At 38.4% G+C, this 21,594-nt stretch overlaps 1 long non-coding RNA gene across 1 annotated transcript; it reads left to right on the top strand.

Annotated features, from left to right (window-relative positions):
• The first annotated feature begins 8,172 nt into the window (after positions 1 to 8,172).
• LOC130455557 (uncharacterized) lies at positions 8,173 to 11,158 on the top strand. The gene is made up of 2 exons (XR_008913617.1): positions 8,173 to 9,783; positions 10,826 to 11,158. It is a non-coding gene; the product is annotated as an uncharacterized LOC130455557 (long non-coding RNA).
• Positions 11,159 to 21,594: the final 10,436 nt, after the last annotated feature.

The following is a 21,594-nucleotide window of genomic DNA, read 5'->3' on the forward strand; positions in this document are numbered from 1 at the left end:
GAGAGAGAGAACGAACATGGATCCGTGTAACAAAACAATGATTGAAAATTATACTGATATGTGATCTGTATGAATAAAAGTTTTTAAAGGAAAGAAAAGAATGATACCTACCCCAACCACTCTAGGGTACTCCTAAGGGAGAGATAGGGTTTTGTTCTTGGGGAACCAACTTGACAGTGCAAATAAGATCCAGGCAATGGATTCCCAGAATTTATAAGTTATATATAAGTAAGATGTATGTACATTCCGATATTAATATAACTACCCAGATGCTTTACTCCCTGATAGCTTTATCAGGTATGAATACGACGTCAATTTGGTTACAGAATTAATCAAATATGCACACTGGGCATAAAGAGTGAAGTACTTTTTAGTCACTGTATGAAATAAGATGATGTCACATATTGGGATTAGTTGAAAGAATTAGATACACCTCTTGACCTGTGAATATCAAAGAAAAGTATTCTAGTTAGAGCATTTCATCCACTGCTTTGGGAGTTAAGCTTTAGGATTGTTTTTGAAGAGTTATATCTTTTTGCCTATAACCACAAGGAAACAAGGGGGGTAAATGATACAGAGTAAACACAAAGAGAATGCCACATATTCCCTACTCCCATCCCCTTCATCCCATCTTTTCCACGATTAAATCATCAGAAAGATTAGTCAGTCAAAATTCAAAGCATGTATTAAGGACCTACAATGTGCCAGCAATTGTACCAAGCATCAGGAATACAAAGAAAGCATCTGGGTTGTATAATGGACAGAATTCTGAGCTTGGAGCCAGTAATACCTGAGTTCAAGTTCATTCTCATAAATTTACTATTTAACCTTTCCTAAGTCACATCAATTTCCTCATAATTTGCATCATTCTCCCTGTAAAAGGGGGATAATAATAATACCTTTCTCCCATGTTTGTTGCAGGATCAAATGAGATAATATTTGTAAAACATTTAGCACAGTGTTTGGCATAAAATAAGTGCTATATAAATGCCAGATATTATTATTATATTACTAAAAGACAATCACTACTCTTAGGGATATTACAGCTTAATGGAGAGATAACACTGAAACAACTATGTACAAACAGGTTATGTACAGCATAAATTAGAAATGACCAACAGAAGGAAGACAGTAAAATTAAGAGAGAATAGGAAAAGCTTCCTGTAGAAGGTGGAATTTTAACTGGGACTCGAAGGAATCCAGGAAGCAGTGATGGGAAGTAAGAGTTCTCCAGGCATGAGGTACAACCTGTGAATATTCCTAGAATCTGAGGATGGAGTTTGAGGAATAGCAGCGAAGAGCCCCGTGTCACTGGATCACAAAGAAATGATGGGGGTGGAGAGAGGATGGCAGTGGATGTAAGGTATAAGAAGACTGGAAATTGTAATAGATAATAATAATAGACTATATTTGGTTGTTAATTGATAGCTAACAGATCAGGCAGTTATCTGCTTTTTGCCTACCCTCCCTTCCTCCCATTTCCTCCTGTTTCCTCCCTCTCTCAGACTCCCTCTTCTTCAGCCTCTTCAGCTTCCCCTCTCCCCTTTCTTCTGCTTTCTAAATCACTCAGGGTGAGTTTATGATGTTTCAAATGAAAATACTTTTCTCTTCTTTATCTTAAGCAAGGGGTTTATTTGGGTAAGACAGGAAAAGATAGAGAATGGAGGTAAGAGGGTTGGGGATTTCCCTAACTCTACAGTAAGCCTTAGGTTGGAGGATATTGGGATAGAATTCAAATTGAGAGGAATGATTGATAGGTCTGGCAGTTCAGTCACTATCATAAACAGAGCAAGTCAAAGAGATGTCTCTGGACTATTGTCCTTCCTTTTTCAATCTCCATGATCAAGAGAACCACCTCTCCTTTCTGTCTTTCAAGGTTAAAAGACTTAATCCTTCAGTTGGTCAGTTCCTTCTTTCAACTGCTTCTCCCAGTAACCTTCCAAATGGAACCTTCATTTGATTGACAGGTCATCAGCCTCCACTTCTGCCTTTTGCATGCTTCCCAATTCCTCTCTTCCACAAAAGGGAAGAGTGGATCAGCAGATGAAGGTTTTTGAATGCCGAACAGAGGATTTTATATTTAGTTCTGGAAATAATGGGGTGTCACTGGAGCTTAATGAGTAGGATAGAGCCATGGTCAGTCCTGCAGCCTAGAAAGATCACTTTGACAACTGAATCAAGGAGGTAAAATGGACAGACCTTGAAGAATGAGGAGTTCAGCAAAAATTAAGTTTTGAGCCCAAGTGAATGAGAGGATGATGGTACTTTTAACAGGGAGAGATGAAGAGAGAAAACATTTCAAGCAGGGAGAGTCACAGAATAAAGGTAAAGGATTGGAATAGAATCTATTATCAGACTGGCTAATATGACAAAAAAGGAAAATAATAAATGATGGAGGGTATATGGAAAATTTGGGATACTAATACACAGTGAAGCTGTGAACTAATACAACCATTCTGGAGAGCAGTTTGTAGCCATGCCCAATGGGTCATAAAACTGTGCATGCTCTTTGACCCAGCAATACCACTTATGAACTGTATTCCAAAGTGATCAAAAATAAGGAAAAATTGAATAAAATATTTATACAAAATAATTATAAAAATATTCATAGCAGCTAGCAAATAACTGGAAATAGAAGTGATGTCCATCAATTGGGGAATAGTGGAATAAGCTGTGGTATATCATTTTAATGGAATACTATTGCATCATAAAAAATGACAAACAAGATGATTAAAAAAATACCTGAAAAGACTTCTATGCAGTGATGCAAAATGAAATGAGCAGAACCAGCAGAATGTTGTACTCAGTAACAGTAATCAAATATGATGATCCACTAAATGACTTGAATCTTATCAGCAATGGAAGGATGCAAGGGACTCATGATAAAAAAGCAAACAAACTATCCACCACTATAGAAGATACTGACAAAGGCTGAATGCAGATTGAAGCATCATTCTTCGCTTTATTTCCTCCATGAATTTTACTCTACTATAAGCAATATGTTTTCTTTCACAATATGACAAAAAAGTATTATATAATAATATATGTATAACCTATATTACCTGCCATCTTGTAGAAGGAGGAAGTATGAGAAGGAGAGAACATGGATCACAAAATGTCAGAAAAAGATCACTGAAAATTGTACTGATATGATATGGAAAAAAATTCAATAAAAGTGATGACAGGGAGGGGAAAAGAAGATAAGAATTCAATTTTGGACATGTTGAGCTTAAGCTGTCTAATGGCTACCCATTTCAAGACATACAATTCAGTTGTATTTATGAGATGAGAGCTTGGCAGAGAGGTTAAGGCTGGATAAGTAGATTTGAGAATCATCAGCATGGAGATGATATTTTAATAAACAGGAGCTGAATAGTATGAAAGAAGAGAAGAGGACCTGAGATATATCCCTGCTAGACACCTACAATTGGGAGATGACCTGGTTAAAAATCTAGCAAAGGAGACCAAGATGGAGCAGTCAGGTAGGTAGGTAGGAGAAAAATGTGGAGAGACTAATGAGATAGTTCTATTAAGAAAACCTGAAATAAGAGAGCATCAAGTAGAAGAGGGAATCAACAGCAAACAGTATATCTTGTATAAACAGTATATCTGAGAAAGTGAACAAATTAGACACTGAGGAAAGACAAGTTCAGGGATTTTGTCAATAAAAGTCCATAAAGAGTGCAAAAATCAATACCTATTTCTCAGAGGACGCATGATCTTAGAGGAAAGAAGGTGCTGAAGCCCTTCCTTTTTGTGCATGGTCTCTCATTAGATGCTGTGAAAGAGTCATAAAATATTCTTAGACTGAATTGGGGACAAGAAGGAGTTGAAGCTAACAGTCTCTGTTATGTAAGTTGAAGCCATTCAGAGCAGCTCTCTTTTACTATGTGATTAGCTGGACAGAATCAGCTACAGTATATCTATTACATGCTCCAGTCTCCTTACATATCATCACAATTCTTCCTAATAATAGAGGGAGAATGCCTCAGATGCCATCTCCCCAGCATCCTCTACATGGAGGAGTTACATCAGCCAAGCAAACCAATGGGAACTGGGCATATACCAAGCCTCCACTGTACTTGAAAAAGGGCAGAAGTGTAACTATACAGGGAGTTTCCTGACTAGTTCAAGTCTACTAACAGAAGGAATTTGGATCAGTAAAGTGAAATTGGGATAGGTCAACAAAGAAAAAGAAGGTTCTTTTATTTCTAAAAATTTCAGTTTTACATCTGAATAGCCCTGACTGGAGTCTTGCTACTAAATAATGGGATTTCCCATGAATAAGTTCTAGGTGAGCCAGTCTTATAGTGAGGCCCTCTAAATTAATCAACAAGGATTTATCAAGCATTTACTAAATGTCAGTCACCATATCTCACTTTGGAGATAGAAAGCAAGGCAAATGCAATCCTTGCCCTCAGGAGGTTTATATTCTTTGAGTTATGGAACAATGTCTACATCAAAAGTGAAATGCAAAATGCAGAGAAAATAATTTCTAGAGAGAGGGCATTAGAAATTGAAGAGAGGAGGGGATCCAAATAGACTTTTTTTTTCAGGCTGAGCTTTAAGAGAAGGTAGGGAATTCTATAAGGCAGAAGTAAAAAGGAATATTTGTAGCTAAGGCATAGAGGTTGGAGACATTTGTAGCTAAAGCATAGAGGAGAATGGCAAATATGGGATCACAAATATGAGAACAGCAAGGAGGTCAGTTTTCCTGAAAATGAAGAAAAGTAATGTGCAATAAACTTAGAAAGTTCATTTGGGGCCAGATCAAAAGCCAAATAGGAATGCATATTTTATCCAGAGGCAAAAAGGAACCATTAGAGCTTCTTGTGTAGGGAAATAACATGGTCAGACCTCTGATTTATAAATATTAATTTGGCAACTGCATTGAGGATGAATAAGTGAAGGAGTGAGTGGAGTTTGGGAAACCAATTAGTTAACTGCTACAATCAAACTAGAGGTGATGAAGGACTGAACAAGAGTAGTGGCTCCTATAGTAGAAAGGGACAAATACATGATTAAATGTGAGGGATGCAGGATAATGAAGAGTTGAAGATGACTCTGATGTTTCAAATCTGGAGGGGACTGGAAGCATGTTGATATCCTTATCTGAAACAGGAAGTTAGGAAGAGGTAGGTTTTGAAAGGGAAAGATAATGAGTTCTGTTCAGGACATTTTGATTTTGAAATCCTTATAGTTGGAAGTGTCTAATAGGCTAATGGTGATGCTATCCTGGTGGTAAGAAGTTAAATGAGGGCTGAATCTGGGAGTAAACTGCATAGGAATGATGATGAGATAACTGAGTGGGGTGTAGAGGAAGAGAAGAGGATCCAAGAGTCCTTGAATATATCAAATATATCAAGTGAAGCAGAACATAGGTAATGATCCACCAAAGGAGACTGAGATGTGGCCAAGCATGTCAGAAGTGCAAGGCACTTTGCAATTTACTGCTGTGCTTCTTAGGGATGATTCTAATAGGATTAATTAGTATTAATAATAGAGGACACTAATAAGACTTACATTCATCAATACATGCAATCAAACCTATTAGTCAACAATACAAACATCAAACCCACTAGAAATGGACCATCAATTTGATGACTAAAGATCAAGTCGGTGATAAGGAACTACCCAACTGAGTGTCTGCTGTTGAGGTGGTATTCGGACAAGTCTGGGGCAATCAGAACTGCTTACATTTCCAAGTATGGGAAATAAAGAGGTCTGTTTTAGTTGGGACCTAGGAGTAGACTGATTGATTGGGATTTTCAATGAGTTTTTATGAGCCTGACTAAGAGTTTTTACAAATTACATCTAAATTCTGTTTGGAGATTAATTACCTAAGTTTATTATGAAAGGAAACTATGACTCAATGCTAACATTCTTAGCAAGTTTTTATCAGTTTCTTTACTAGATTTGGGTGGCAGGGGACACAGATTTTATATAGTTATATATATATAATCTTATATAATCTTATAGTGTGAATTTTAAAACTATTCCACCCTAATCAGACCATTCTTTAGAAGATTTGATTTAGCTATTTCCTGATCAGTAACAATAGAGATACTTGGAATAACAGAATCAGGTCTTGGGAAGTCCACATTTCTCCACCCTACTCAGTTTAACAAGGTCAGGATGCCTGCACCATACTCAAGATTAAGTATAGTAGTAGTAGTCTCTTGGTAACCAAGGATGATGATTGTCTTTGTGTGTTTTCATCTATGGTGTATAGATGAGTGTGCACAAAGACACTTGTGCGTGAAGGAGATTCAAGTGGAAGAGTCGATGCACAGAGACAGTCCCACTCTCTTGGTGTTGGAAGCCTGGGTCCAGTGGTACGAAAGGTCGTTACATCTAGAGACTTCCTCAGCTGCATTGGATGGCCGTGTTGTCTTTTGTGTTTCAACACGCCCTAAGCACTCCACAGTGCTTTACTGCGTTGCCCTCTCAGCCGTTGAACCTTCTTATTGGTTTCTTTCGTCTGTTCAGCCGAAGCAGTCTTCACATGCTGGGTGAGCAAAGTCTTAGTTCACCAGGGGTCCATGATGACCTGATGGCTACCCTCACAAGGTTTAGCCAGCCTGGGGTGTGGCCTCTGCTGCATGCTAGCAGCTACTAGGAGCCACAAGTGAGAGCTGTGTGTCAGGTGAGGGTCAGAGGTTGGAGAGCTGCCCTAAGAGGGCACGACAAGCTCTCCATACCAGAGATACTACCCCTCCCTGAGCACCCCATACACCCCTCAAGATTAAGTATCTGGGGAAAAAAGGCAACAGACATGTGCAGAACTGACAGACTTGTGGGCTGTCCTAAGTCAAGCTAAGCTATCATTGCTACAGATGAGATGCAGAAAAGTGATGTAAAAACGTCTATATAAGGCACATCATTTCCTGTCTCTTCCTCTTTCCTCAGAGAGACGATTCTGGCTGGCAGCATGCTAAGCATTGCAACATCTTGGTGTGGTGGCAGCCACTGACTGGGTTGGTGGTGAGTTTTTCCCTGGAGCTGATTTCAGGTTCTGGCATCTTGGCTTAGCCTTTTCCCTTTTTGGAGTTCAAGCCTGACTCCTTCCTCCTTCATACTCCAAACCCTTATCTCCTAATCTCCCCTTGCACAAGGGGGGGGTGGGGGAGGGAGGAAACCTACTCCTTTCCTTCTTCCTCCTCTTTAGTCTCCTCCACTATCAATTAAAATCAACATAAAATTTCCATCTGACTTGGGTTTTTCATTAGGAGTTAATAAATAAAATCCTTGGCGACCAAAAATAATTGAACATTCAGTCTCAGCCATAATTTCACCCTTTACAATAGCAGATGCTTAACAAATGGAGTGGTGGTGGAGGATGGGGACATACACACCATTAATAGTTTACCAAATTTGGGAGATACTTATGCTAACCTCTGCTACTCTAATGCTTGTCCTATTACAGAAAAAAAAAAGCTTACATTAGTCACAAAATGAAGGCTTAAAAGAGAATTATTTATTTTAGGTTAACTATTCTCACTAATGGAATAGAATGAGGAAAGAAAGTACAAGTATCTTGAAAATTCAGGAAGGAGAGATTATCTGGGAGGAGAACAGTAGTCAACAGGGCCATGAGCTGCAGAAAGACAAAGAGTGAGAAATTATTATTAAGCTTGAAAATTACACATCATTTGAGAGATTTTGCAGTTAGGTGATGATATAAGATCAGAAATCCTGAATATGGAATTGAGTAATGAGTGGGAATTGAGAAGGAGCAAATTAGGAATAAAATTTTTCTCCAAGGAATTTGGTAGTATAGCAGAAGAAAGACTATAGGAAGTGGTTTGAGGAGATGGTAAGATCATACAGTTGCTTTTTGGTGGAAAGGGGATTTTTTTAGGATAGGTGAGATCTGGGCATGTTTATAAGCAATAAAGAAGTCAGGAGATGAGGAGAGATTGAAAATTAAGGAAATAGAGAAGATGATTGAAGGGGAAATGCAGCAGAGGAATCAGAGAGAATGTGCTCAAGGGCACAGACAGGAGAGTTGGCATTTGCAGAGAGCTTTCATGTCTTCCCTGAGGTTGGAGATTTAGAAATGCCAATAAAGAGATGTGGAATAGAGAGTTAGGGACAAAAAGGACCTCTCAATGGATGGCCTCATATTTTTATATTTAAATATTTGGCAAAAATTCTCTGCTGAAATGATAAAGCAGGGTTTTGTTTTGTTTTTACTCTTTAAATACTCTTTTACTTTTTCAGACAAGAAAGTTTGGTTGTGGAGGATATAACATTAATCAGGTAAAAGAATTCCCCTAAGATGACTTGTAAAATCCCTTTCGACTCAAATATATCACTTTTTTTTTTCTAGGTAGAAATTGCCTTCATTTCAGGAAGACCCTTCACTCCCCAAACAATTTGAAATGTTGGTTCAGGCTCTGGGAATTCCAATGACCTACAGACTATGGGATACTGAGAAACCCTTGGCAAGGATTTTTCAGTGATGGCTCTAGAGGATTCAACAGGTGCACAATTTTGACCTTACACAGTTATGACATGATTTCTTTCAAGTCTTGAAGCATTACTGCACAGTTAGTAGAAGTGTAAAAGAGAATCCTAGGAAATCAGAAACTGGGAAAAGAAAAGTTAGAACAAAAAAATATTTCATTTGGTTATTCAGAAAGAAGCAAGGAACTCTATCCTTTCAGGTCTTCGGTCATTCACCTTGAAATGATCAGTGCCTGAACTAAGGTTATCTTTATTTTCTGCTCTTTGGAGTGATTTTCAGGGTCATATTTGTTGATTTTGAGGATGGTTTGTTCTGACCTGGTGTTTATTGAGGTCCTGAGATGCAAATTGAGAGTAGGTAGAATGGTGCTAGTGGGAATGTTTGCTAAGGTAGGTTTTCAGTCTAAATCATCCAGGGAACTTTCATAGGTTATCTTGTTTTCCTTTTCTTTTTTCTTTTTTTTGGTTCTATTTAACCAGGGAGATTAAAGCATAGAGTAACCCAGCGACTGTGTGGAAAAGAGGTGAGATTATCTTCTTGGATGGCCTTAATTAACTTCATCATTAAATACACCTTGTGCTTCCCTAAACAAATGTGGGCAAAGCTTTTGTCTTTCCTTTGGTTCAGTGTATAGTCCTGGAAACTGGACTTGTGTTCCATTGTTGTTGTTGAGGGCTACTCAGTAGGTCTGTGGATAGAGTGCTGGGCCTGGAACCAGGAAAACTAATCTTTCCAAGAGTTCAAATCTGGCTTGTGACACTTATTATCTGTGTGACTTTAGGCAAGTCACTTAATCCTGTTTGCCTCACTTCCTCATTTGTAAAATAAACTCGTTAAGAAAATAGCAAACTATTCTAGTATTTGCCAAGAAAATCCCAAAAGAAGTCACGAAGAATTGGACATAACTGAACAACAACAAACCCCTGGAAACTGGCCTGTATCTTCCTAAGTGATTCAATTAATCAACTAAATATATGTGTGCTTATTAGCACCCAATAGGGTTTTTTTGGTGCAGTTTTTCTAGAAAGATAGAATTGGTCTCTGCTTTCTGAGGAGTTTATAATCCCACTGAGTAAAACAATTATTAGAGAACAATATAGTGTGATATAAGCAGGTGTTTAACTGTGTGAAGGCTTCAGAGTCCCAAGAAGGAAAACTTTAGGGAGGGCTGTTGTTTGTCCCTTGTTTTTCAGAAGGACCGATGACATCATGGGATGCTGTCCTGACCTGTGCATGAATTGAATTTATGTGAGAAGCCATTGTGCAAAGACATCAGTCTCACTCTTGCTTTCAGAATCATCAAAGTCCAAAAGGTACTATAGCCAGGGATGCAGCAGATGAGCTTGGCTTCTTTCATGCCTAACCAAGCTCTAAGCATGCCACCATACCTGCTTCAGCTGACTTCATGGTCATGGAAATAAGTTATTCTCATCTGCACTTTCCACTGGGGAGGTGGGGGACATCCTCATATGCCTGGGGTAGATACCAGACCCTAACTCATTGACATGCTTGTGGCCTTTCAGTTATCCTCAACCTGATTTAGCCCTTCCACCAAGTGGGTTTGCCATGGTATGGCCGCTATGTATGCTACAGCTTCTTGGAGCCACAGGTGAGAGCTGGGTTGCAGGTGGACACCGGAAAGTAGCCCAGGGGTGGTAGTACTTAGACCAAATTTTTTTTAAATCCTTAACTTCTGTCTTCAAAGTGATACTAAAGTATCAATTCCAAGGCAGAAGAGTGATAAGGATTAGACAATTAGAGGTAAGTAACTTGCCCAGGGTCACACAGTTAGGAAGGATTTGAGGTCACACTTGAACCCAGGATCCGATTCTCTATCAGTAGAGCCACTTAGCTGCCCCTTGGACAAGCTCTTAAAGAATGGATACTCTATTGGATGGGGAAGATGAAGAAAATGGGTTTGTCAGGAATAAGGGAAAAGCTTAGTCAAGAGTATGGAGGCTAGGATGTATATAATGTATTGTGTGTGTATTCACAAGTAAATTAAAAGCTTCTTTTAGGGAGAGAGACACTTAGGGAAAAGGCAAGGAAATGATGAATTCTAAGAAATAAAAGCCAGCATCACAGGATTAGAAGAACCTTGGATTTGAAAAAAATAGTTTTGAGTAGTCATCTAGTACATCCTATTCATGTGCAGACGAGAAAACTGAGTCCCACCCAGAATGGTTAAGTGACTTGCCTAAGGTCATAGAAGTAGTAGTTGTTTCCTAGTGAATGATTTGGCTCTCAGAGAACCCAATCCACTTATTCCAAATTCAAATACTCTTTCAAAACACTCTACAATTGGTGTTAGTATTTACTCACATTTTGATGTCTGTGCCATTCCTTTTTGTTTAGCCCTGAATCTGAGGATGGCATCCTCTATGAATACTACTAAAAGACAAAGCAGGAAGAATCCATACTCGTTATCTGAACAGCTCACTCCTTTGTTTTGGTTGTCAGCTGTATGTTCCAGACAATTCCTCCAGACTAAGCATAAAGCCCTCCACTTTAAAAGTGTCCAGTCTGCAAGACCACCAGGTGTGAAACTGCTCCCTACGGACCCACACAAGACGGATACAGACAGTTACCTTTCGAAGAGCAGTCGGCAGAATTGCTGAACTAATTAAGAGAAACCAGTCATAGTGTGACTATGTTGCTAGTGATCAAAGCCAGAGCAGGGCTGACCCATTTCTTCCAGAATTGGGGAGAATGGGGCTGGGAGGTGGGCTCTAGCATCACTCTTTTCCAGTCAAGTTCTCCTTTGGTAGAAGTGGGAGTGAGGACAAGAAGGGACTTTATTGCTGCAAGAAAAATGCCTCAGTCTAGGTTTTCCAGCTTGGAACCCAGCAAGAAGGTAGATGGCCAGGGAATTTGCCAAGGAAAGAAGCAGCATCCAGCCAGGTCGTAGCGTATCACAAGTAGGTCATGGAGAGTTGTTTTTTCAGTATACAGCATGTTCTCTGGGACTGCATTTTGCTTGCTGGGGACTATAGCTAATTCCAGTTTGGGATCCTACTGCTCCAGATATACTCCATAAAAGACTGAAATGTCACTCTCATAATGTCTCTTGAACAAGACAATTTTGCATCTGAGCTTAGTGAAAAAGATGTTTTTCCTCCAGCTGGGTTTTCAAATGTTTTCCTCCCCTAGTATTTTAGAAATCTACCCCAACTCTCTGTGAATATTTTCCAGGTTTTCTTTATATGGAGTGAATTGAGTTGTTATTCTGAAGATAAAAACATCTAGCTTTTGTTTTAAGGGTGTTGCTTGAACTCAGAGGATCATAGATTGCTTTGAAAGAGACCTTAGAAATCATCTAATCCAATGCCTTCATTTTACCTTGACTTTTTTTAGAAATATTTTTTCCAGATTATATGTAGATATAATTTTAATAATAGTTTTCTGATGTTTTATATTCTGTTCTCTCCCTCCTCTCTGAGATGACAGGTAATACGATATAGATTATACATGTACTATCATGCAATATAAAATTCCATGTACATGTTGTGAAAGAAGACTTTTTTTATACTACAGAAGAATTCATGGAGGAAATAAGTGAAGAATGGCGTGCTTCAATCTGCATCCAGACTCCATCAGTTCCTTCTATGGCAATGGACAGCCTTTATCATCATGAGACCCTTGCAGTTATTGTGGATCCTTGCTTTGCTGATAATTGGTCATTGTATATTATTGCTGTTACTGTATACGGCTTTCTCCTGGTTCTGCTCACTTTTCATTTTGTATCACTTCATATAAGTTTTACAGGTTTTTTGGTGATCATTTCATTTGTCATGGCTTATGGCACCAGAGTATTCCATTATAATAATGTACCATGACTTATTCATCCATTTCCTACCTGATACACATCCCTTCAGTTTCTTTGCCACTACAAAAAAAAAAGTTGATTTAAATATTTTGCATATATAGCTCCTCTTTTTTCCTTTGATCTCTTTGGGGGTACAGACCTAGCCGTGGTATTACTGGGTCAAAGGGTATGCATAATTTCATGACCTTTTGGGTATGGTTCCAAATTGCTTATGAGCCAACTGGAGCCATAGGGATAAGTGTCTTGCTAAAGCCCTAGGATTTTAATTTCTGACTTCAAATCTAGTAGTCTTTCTGTTATGTTACTCTGACTTGCCAAGACAGAGTTGGCATTGGAAGTCAACCTACCAGAGACTTACAATTCACTGGTTTTTGTACTAAGACATACCGGATTTTGGAACTTGGTACAAAGGATCACCACTCTTGCTTTCAAAGAGCTTGAATAGAGATAAGGGGCAAATCATGGATTAAGTATATAAGAAAGCAATGGTCAAAATGTCCAACAACACAGAAGAACCTGAATGGGCATATTAAGAGGGTATGATTATTAAGCTTGCCAGAGGTTGTAGTGAGTAACCAGAGAGGGCAGGGTTTTTTTGTTTGTTTGTTTGTTTTGTTTTCCTCAGCATTGCTCCATGGAAATTATACCCTGTTGAGATTTTGCACATAATCAGCCCAGCTGAACCTCTATTGAAGGCAATAGTAAAGAGGAGCCCATCTAAGGCAAAGAAAAGTAAAATATCTATGTAGCTGTTTGGGCAAACCATGGGGCTACTACTGCATGTCCCTATCACTGAAGCTCAGAAAATTAACAACTTTTTGCAATTTCCTCACACCTACTGCTCAATAGGAATACTTTTGATTTCTCAAGCCATACATAGAAATGAGCTTGACCATTCTACATTTCCTGATATCCATTCTAGCTGAAAGCAAATATCTCAGACTCTTTGCTATATTTCAAGCTACAGGGACATAAACTGTATCATGTCAGGACTTTGATGATTCCCCCCCAAAAAAGAATTTGGATTTTGCTCTCTCCTTCAGGCAAAGGTAGGCAAATACTTAAAATGCTTTCTTCTCTGTCTCTCCAACAACAGTATCTGAGATTGCAAATCTATTGCATTTTACTAGTGCCATAGGAAATAGGGCTGCAATAGATAGAGGGCTGTGAAAAGAGAAGACATTGGGGGATGGGGCTGGAATATGAAAAAGTTGCCTTCAAATATTTGAAAGGAGGTATTTTTGGTAGTTTGTAAAAGAAGATTAGATAAGCTTTGCATGACTCTGCAGCAGAACCAGAACCAGCAAGGTGAAAGTTAAACGGAAGATTCAGAAATCTCAGTTCAATATAAGGAAAATATTTTAAATGATTTAGATAGTTTGAAAATGAACATGTTCATTTCTCCACAACATAGTGAGTTTTTCATCACAGAAAGTATTCAAGCAGAAGTTGTATGATCATGTAGAGATATTGTAGAAGTGACTCATGCTTCATGTATGGGAGTTGAGAGGAGATGACCCTGGAGCTCCTTTAATTCTTAGGATTCTATGATTTAGTGAGTTAGTCTGTCAATATTTATTGTGTGTCCAGGATCATGGAGGAAATGGGTGATGGTCAGATCTAAGAAATTCATGAGTGGTTGGGAGGAAAAATAAAGGTCTTGGGAATTGAAAAGGTTTTAATAATTGGAAGGTCAATGCCTTATTGGATTAAGATCATGAAGAAAGACTATGAGGTTGTTACTGAACTTTTTGAGAATGGAAGGAGAATGCCCTTGAATCTGGTAGATCACAGCACTGAAGATCTTGACCAGGGGACATGGGAAGGTAGCGTAAACCTCTAAAAAGAAGAGGTTATTGAATGCTAGTGACAGAAGGAGAAGTTGAAATTGGCTGGAGCAAAAAGAGTGATTATTCCTTCACTGAGCCACTTAGTTGCCTTATGGATGAGGAGACACTGAATTCAAATATGACCTCATACTTTTTTCTAGCTATGTAATCCTGAGCAAGTCACTCAACCACTTTTTTATCTCACTTTTCTCATCTGCAAATTGGGAATAATATTAGCATCTACATTCCTGGGTTATTGTAAGGATCAAATGAGATAATAATTATAAAACACTTAGCCTAATGCTTGGCACATAGTAAACACTGTATAAATACTTATCATTATTATCATTAACATTTATTATTACTATCATTATTATTGTTGATGATGTATTTGTTGTTATATTCAAACTACTGAAACAGTCCATTTTGTAACCAAAGTTTTCTTTCTAATTTTTTTTAATGTCATAGACCCCCTTTGGCTGTCTAGTGAAACATAGGAAAAGATATAGCCATTTCAGAACAATGTTTTAAATTCATAAAATCAGAAATATAGGATTACAAATGGAACCTATTATATTGAAATACAGCTGCCAAATATATTTTTAATGAGTTTATAAGCCTCAGTAAAAATAACTTGCTAAACAACAGAAGTTGGAAACTTCCTTTGTCTTTCAAGAGTTAAATAAAAATTAGTGCCAAGGATTAGGGAATTTCCTTCTATAAGGGATTCTATACCATAGAACTGGTCTTTTAAAGAGTGTCCATATTATCTTTGTTCCCTTGGGGTTGAATAATGAAAAGTTGTTAAAATTAAAATTCGTCTCAATAAATAAAAATATTTTTAGAGATTTATTAAATGATCATTAGAAATCAAGGAATAAGGAGGATACAAAATAAAGACCATGTGCCCATGGCTGATTAGCCCATTTAAAATCCCTGCGATTAACTTACCACTGCCACCATGCTGGCTGCAAACCCAAGAAAGAGCCCCAAGAGGACCACCCACTCACTAATATCCTCTGTTTATAGGAAGTACACAATGACAGGAAGTCAGTGGGCTTCTGGGAAATGTAGTTCTTTTTTTAGGGTAACAGATTTTCAATTATACAAAGTCATGAGTGAAAATAACCATGCTTGCCCTTTTGATGATGTCTCCTTATCTTTTGTTTCATAATCTCACAAGGAATGATGAATAAACCTCACATTTGTATACTTCTCATATTTTTAATAAATAAATGTTCTTTGAAAATTACTTTAGATTAGTCTTTCAATGGCTTTCTCCATATATCTTCATTTCTATGAAGAACTTTGGAAGATCACCTATTACCAGGCAGAATAGGAAAATATTCTGAGAAAATAAAAAGCCAAGCCCTCAGAGTCTAGTGGAAAAAAAGACTGGGTTCAACTTCTAGCTCAATCATTCTATCAACTTACATTAAGAAAGGTAAAAGACAGTCTCTCTTTCATGGAACTCAAAGTCTCTTGGGGAAAACAACAAGTAAACAACTACATATAAATAAGCTGTATGTGGGATAAATTAGAAATAATTACTAGAGGAAATGCTATTCTTGTTTGTCCTTTTTCAAAAAGGACCAATGACATCCCAGGATGTCTTGATTTGTGAATATTAAGTCAATCTAAATGAGGCAGAATTTAACAAAGTCATCAGCCTCACTTTCTCTTCTAGTCATCAAAGTCTAATAACAAGAAAAAAGTCAAGATGAAAGGAGATGGTCTGGGGATGTAGTGGATGACCCTGGTGTCTTCAATGTCTGACCAAGTTCTAAATGCTCCACAGCACCGGGTAGAGCTGCTTTCATGACTATGATAGAATTGTTCTCATATGCCCATTCTAACTGAGGGAAATCATCATGTACCTGAGTAGACATCCCACTAAGTCACTAACAGATTTGAAGGCTGTGGATTATTTTCAAGCTGGTTTAGCCCATTTGCTTTGATGAGACATTTTATTTGAGTGTGCCTGTTGCACATGCTAAAGCTTCTTGGAGCCACAGGTGAGAGTTGGGTGAAAGATAGATACCAAAGGTGGAAGAACAGCCCTGAAAAGGGCTCAGAAAACCATCACACCAGAAGTGTAAGTCCTCCTTGAATACTCCATACATCTCAGGGGGAAGGCACTAGAAATAAGAAGGATCAGGAAAGGCTTACTATAGAAGGGAGAATTTTAGCTGGTTTTCAAGTAAGCCAGGGAAGCCAGAAAGCAGAGATGAGAAGGGAGAGAATTCCAGGCATAGGGTACAGTCTGCAAAAATGCCCAGAGTCAGGAGATAGAATGTCATATTTAAGGAACAACTTTGGTATATTGCATCCCAGAGTATGTGGGAAGGGGAAGGGAGTATATATGTAAGTTGTAGAGAAGGTAAGTGAAGAGACAAGGTATGAAAGGTTTTTAACAACTGAGCAATTCATATTTGGTTCTAGAAGTGATAAATAGCCACTAGAATTTACTGAATAGAGGAGTGCTTTGGCCAGACCTGCCTTTAGGAAGATCATTTTGACAGCTGAGTGGGAGATGAACAGGAGTGGGAGAGATATGGCAGAGATGCCAACTAGCAACTAACTTCTGAAAAAAATTCAACTGAGAAGTGATGAGAACTAGAGCAATGGCAGAGTCAGAGGAGAGAAGGAAGCACATACGAGAGATACTATAAAGGGGAAATTGATTGACCTTGGCAATATATTAGTTATGGGATGTAAGGATAATTTTATAGTTGTGACTTAAAATCAAAATTAAGAGAGAGAGAGAGAGAGAGAGAGAGAGAGAGAGAGAGAGAGAGAGAGAGAGAGAGAGAGAGAGAGAGAGAAAGGAAAAGAGTTGATTTAAACTGCTCCGGCTCAGGCTGAGCCAGGCAGGAGTTCAAGGCCTTGGCCGAGGGGGCCTCCCCTGAGAGCCAAGGGAAAAGGGAGTCAGTGTTATTACTCACCACGTGACTGTCTCAAGGAAGCTGTCTGAGGGAGCTCCTCCAGGCTCAAGTTTCAGGATAGAACTGGTGCCCAGGTATGCTCACAGGAAGTAACCAGCCAGAGCCACCTCTTCAGGGAAAGAGCCCGAAGAGAGGAAGTGATGCGCCTTATATAGACGGTTTTACATCACTCTCCTGAATCTCATCTGTACCAATGGTAGCTTAAGCTTGACTTAGGATCGCCCAGGGGTCTGCCAGCTATTTCTGCACATCCTTAAGTATGGGTATAGACATTCCTGATTTTGTTAGACTAAGTATCTTTATTGTTACAATCAGGAGATAGCTAAATCCAATTTTCACAGAGCAAAGGATGAGAGCTGGAGTAAGGGATTGAGGATAACACCAAGGTTTTTAGCTTGACTGAGGGAAAGATTATGGTACAAGTCTGGGAGCAAAACTGAGTTAATATACCTCTTTAAGTCTTAGTTTCCTCCTCTGTAAAATGAAAGAGTTAGACTATATAAATTGTACTCAGGACCTGATTCAAGGCTTGGAGCTCTATCCATTGTGCCATCTAGTTGTCCTATTAGTATGTAGGTGCAATCCTACCATTTACTTCTTTTTTCTTCTCCCCAGCTAAGGAAGTCTATAGAGTTTTCCAATTCCAGGTTTCCTTGTAGGCCCTCTGGGCTGGGCAGCAGGGAAGTTAAGAAAGACTTGTCCCATGGTCATTCCTTTGTCTTCTTTCTTCTGAAGTCAGGCAGTTTCTCTTCTAACTGTCATAACAAAGCTGCAGGGAAGAGAAAACATTTCCAGGTCTAGTCTCTGCCTGTGCAGCAATAACTGAAAATGTATTAGAGTACTGTAGAGTTTAATCTACTTGAGAGCAAGAAGAGAACAAAAGTTGCAACCACTGAAAACCTCTTATGGGTAAAAACTGTTGAAACCATTGAGTCTTAAAGATTGGGGACATGTAGCTAGCTAAATAGTACAGTGGATAGAGTACTGGGTCCAGATTCAAGAACATAAACTCAAATTTGACTTTAGAAATTTACTAGTTGTCTGATCCTGTGCTAATCACCTAACCGATTCTCCCTCAGTTTCCTCATCTGTAAAAAGGAGAATAATAGCACCTATCTCCCAGAATTGTTAGAAAGATCAAATGGGATAATATTTGTAAAGTTCTGTGTCTGGAATGTAAAAGATAATTAATAAATGCTTGTTTCCTTCCTTCTTCTTAAATTCCATAAATATTTATTAAGTACCTTCACTGTTTTATTCTAAGACAATGATGACTTGGGAGTGGCACACAAGAGAATTAAAAGTGGAAACAGACTGTTATAATGGAAAGATTGCTATTTCAGGAGTCAGGAGAACTTGGTTAAAGTCTAAACTTTACTATTAAAAAGGTCCTGTGATCTTAAATTAGGACCAGGCTTCTCAAAGTCTGATCAAGGTTCAGGGGTCCCTGGGACTCTATAAGGAATTCCATGAGGTCAAAACTATTTTCATAATAATCCTGAGATATTTGAATGTCTAATATGGTAAATGTCTATAGGTATAACCCAGATAAAGGAAAGCTCTTTGGGAAGGATTTCCATATTGTATATGAATGTTAAAGGGTTCTGAGACTAGAAGTTTGAGAACTACTAGACTAGGGATTTTACAAAATGGAGGTAAGGAATGAATACATTTTAGGTCTTTGAAGCAAAAGCACAGAGACAAGAGATTGAATATCTTTACCAGGACTAGCCAGTAAGCCAATTTGGCTGAAATGTAGCATGCTTAACAGAGAGTAATGATGAGAGTATTTAGTGTTTATGTAACTCTTTACAGTTTGAAAAAATCCACAAATATTTTCTTATTTGATCTTATTCCAATCCTATGAGATGAGTGCCATTTTACCTAAGAGGAAATTGATGCTGAAAAAAGGTTAAATAAATCTGTTGAAGATCACTGATAATGCTGAGCAATTTCCATTGCCAATTATTTCAATGGGTAGCTAGGTGGCCCAGCAGATAGAATGCTAGACCTGGAGTTAGGAAGACTCATCTTCAGGTGTTCTAATTTGGTATCAGACATTTATTAACTGTGTGACCCTTGATAAGTCACTTAACCCTGCTTGCCTCAGTTTTTCATCTGTAAAATGAACTGGAGATGAAATGGCAAACCACTCCAGTATCTAAATGCCAAGAAAATCCCAAATAGAGTCATGAAGAATCAGAAATGACTAAAATGACTGAACAATAGCAAATTATTTCGATATCTGAGGTTTTTATTTAGCTGGTATAGGTGACTTGAACTCAATTGAAGAAGTTAGGTAAGTGTAACTTCTTGTTTCTTTACTCTCATGTTTAAGGTCCTGCCCAATATGATTCCAAATAATCTTTCCATTCTTATTCTAAATTACTGTAGCACTAGTTCCTCAGACTCAACAAGTTATCCTCTATGGTTGTATATTAATATGGGCTTTCTCCATGCCTAGAATTGACTGTCTGCTGCTTCATTATACTCTTAAACTTTTCACACTGGCTCCCTGGTGTAAGGGCCAAGAAGTAAGGGGCTAAAATGAAAAGGGTTGGACTAAATTTATCAGAGGGTGGTCACCAGGAATTAATTAATTCCAAATGATTTTTTAAAGAAATTTATTTATAAAATATATAAAGAATAAAAGTAGAAAAATGAGAAAGAAGGCAGAGTAAGAAATCTAGCTTAACAAGCTAGACTATTTGCTCAAGCCCTGGCTTTACCCCGGTAGGGCTCTAGAAGCCCCAGCTGGAGGGTCTAGGGGTTAATTAAACAAGGGTTTTAGTCACAAGGCCTCCTCCAAGACAACCCCCACCCCCACCCCGCAGAGGCTAGTACCTCTCAGAACATACCAAGGAAGGGAGTCAGCCTTTTTCACTCACCCACATGGTAGTCCCAATAAAAAGCAGTCCACAGCCAAGGTTCAGTTGAAGGCAAAAGACCCAACTTAAACTCCGAACTCTGAAGAACAAAGAACTGCCCTCACAGGAAGTTATAACTCCTTTTAAAGATGCTTCTTTTTGTCACTTCCTGTGCCTTCTACTTTATGTGGACCAATTATAGATTATAAATTTTCTAATGACTTCCCAGGGGGCAGTCAGTGGGTTCCGATTTGTCATCCACTTTCACACATGTCACAGACCTCCTCACTTAAGGATAAGTAGGGTGTATACGCTTCTGGTGATTAAATCTAAAAATGGACGGGGGAGGGTTAATCCCATCTTTACACTTGTGACTTCTTCCTCTGATTAGCTGGTTATTACTCAAACCTCCATTAAAAAAAATATTTTTATTGTCATGCAAAACACTACCATATTGGGCATTGTTGTAAGAGCATACTCATCCATAACCAAAACCCCCAAATAAAACCATAAATATACTGATATGAAGGACAACTCTAAAAGTTCTTTCTCTGGAGGTGGGTAGCATTTCCCCATCATAAGTCTTTCAGAATTTTCCCAGATCATTGTATTGCTGAGAGTAGCCAAATTTTCACAGATAATCATCATCCAATAGTATTCAAATCTTGATTTTAAGAAGGACACCCAGGTCATCTGGAAGACATCCATGTGTTCTTTCCTTTCCAGCTTCCTGACTCTCTTAGAGTTGCTCTACTGACCTGGTTCAGTTATTTTATATTCTTCCCCTTATTTCACAGTCCTTTTATTTATGGTCTTTCCTCTTAAAAAGTAAGCTCCTGGAGGTCAGGTACTGTCCTTTCGCTTTGTATTTGTATCCCTAGTGCTTGGTACAGTACTTGGATTATTGTAAGAGCTCCATAAACACATACTGATATGCTCTCAGTCTTCCAAAATACTCTTTTTTCAAAGCACAGCTCTGGTGCCATGTCCTCTGCCAAAACTTCTCTACTTCCTCTCTTAAAGTCTTTCCTAATCTTTAACTGATAAAACTCCTCAAATTTTTCTAGAGTATTTTTTCTAGATCCTTTCCTGTTCCCACCACCATCTTACTCTACATTTTGTTTTCTATTTCAGCAAGTCAGTCAACATACATATTTATTCATAAGCTCTTTTACCCCCATGTTGCTACTGTGGGTATCTCAGTGCTACAGATTGGTGAGGGTTCTTCAAAAGTAGCCATATTTAGACCAAATGCTATGGCTTTGCAACTATTTTTGTACCATGGTACCTCTGTACCCCTTGGTTCTTGTTTCCTACATCTGGCTACCTCTCCCTCAAGAACAGTAATCTAATCAGTTTTATCAGTGCTAAAAAGGACAAGTCAACCTTTTCCTCTGTAGCCTTGCTCAGTAGCCCAGAGAATCCCTGTCCAAAATACTTTCCTCAATTAGCCACTCCTTATACTCCTCATGTTTCCCTCTTATAATATAAGTCCTCCAAGACTTTCTTATTTTTTTTTTGGGGGGGGGGTGTTCCTAGAACTTAGCAGAGTACCAGGCAAATGATCTTAACAGATTAACTTTCCTTAAGTGATGCAAGAAGAAATGGGCCAATAGAAAAAGAAGAACCAAAAACTGACAGAGGAAAACCAGGTCTT

Source organism: Monodelphis domestica, chromosome 7, assembly GCF_027887165.1.
Source record: "Monodelphis domestica isolate mMonDom1 chromosome 7, mMonDom1.pri, whole genome shotgun sequence".
NCBI classification, from domain to species: Eukaryota; Metazoa; Chordata; class Mammalia; order Didelphimorphia; family Didelphidae; genus Monodelphis; species Monodelphis domestica.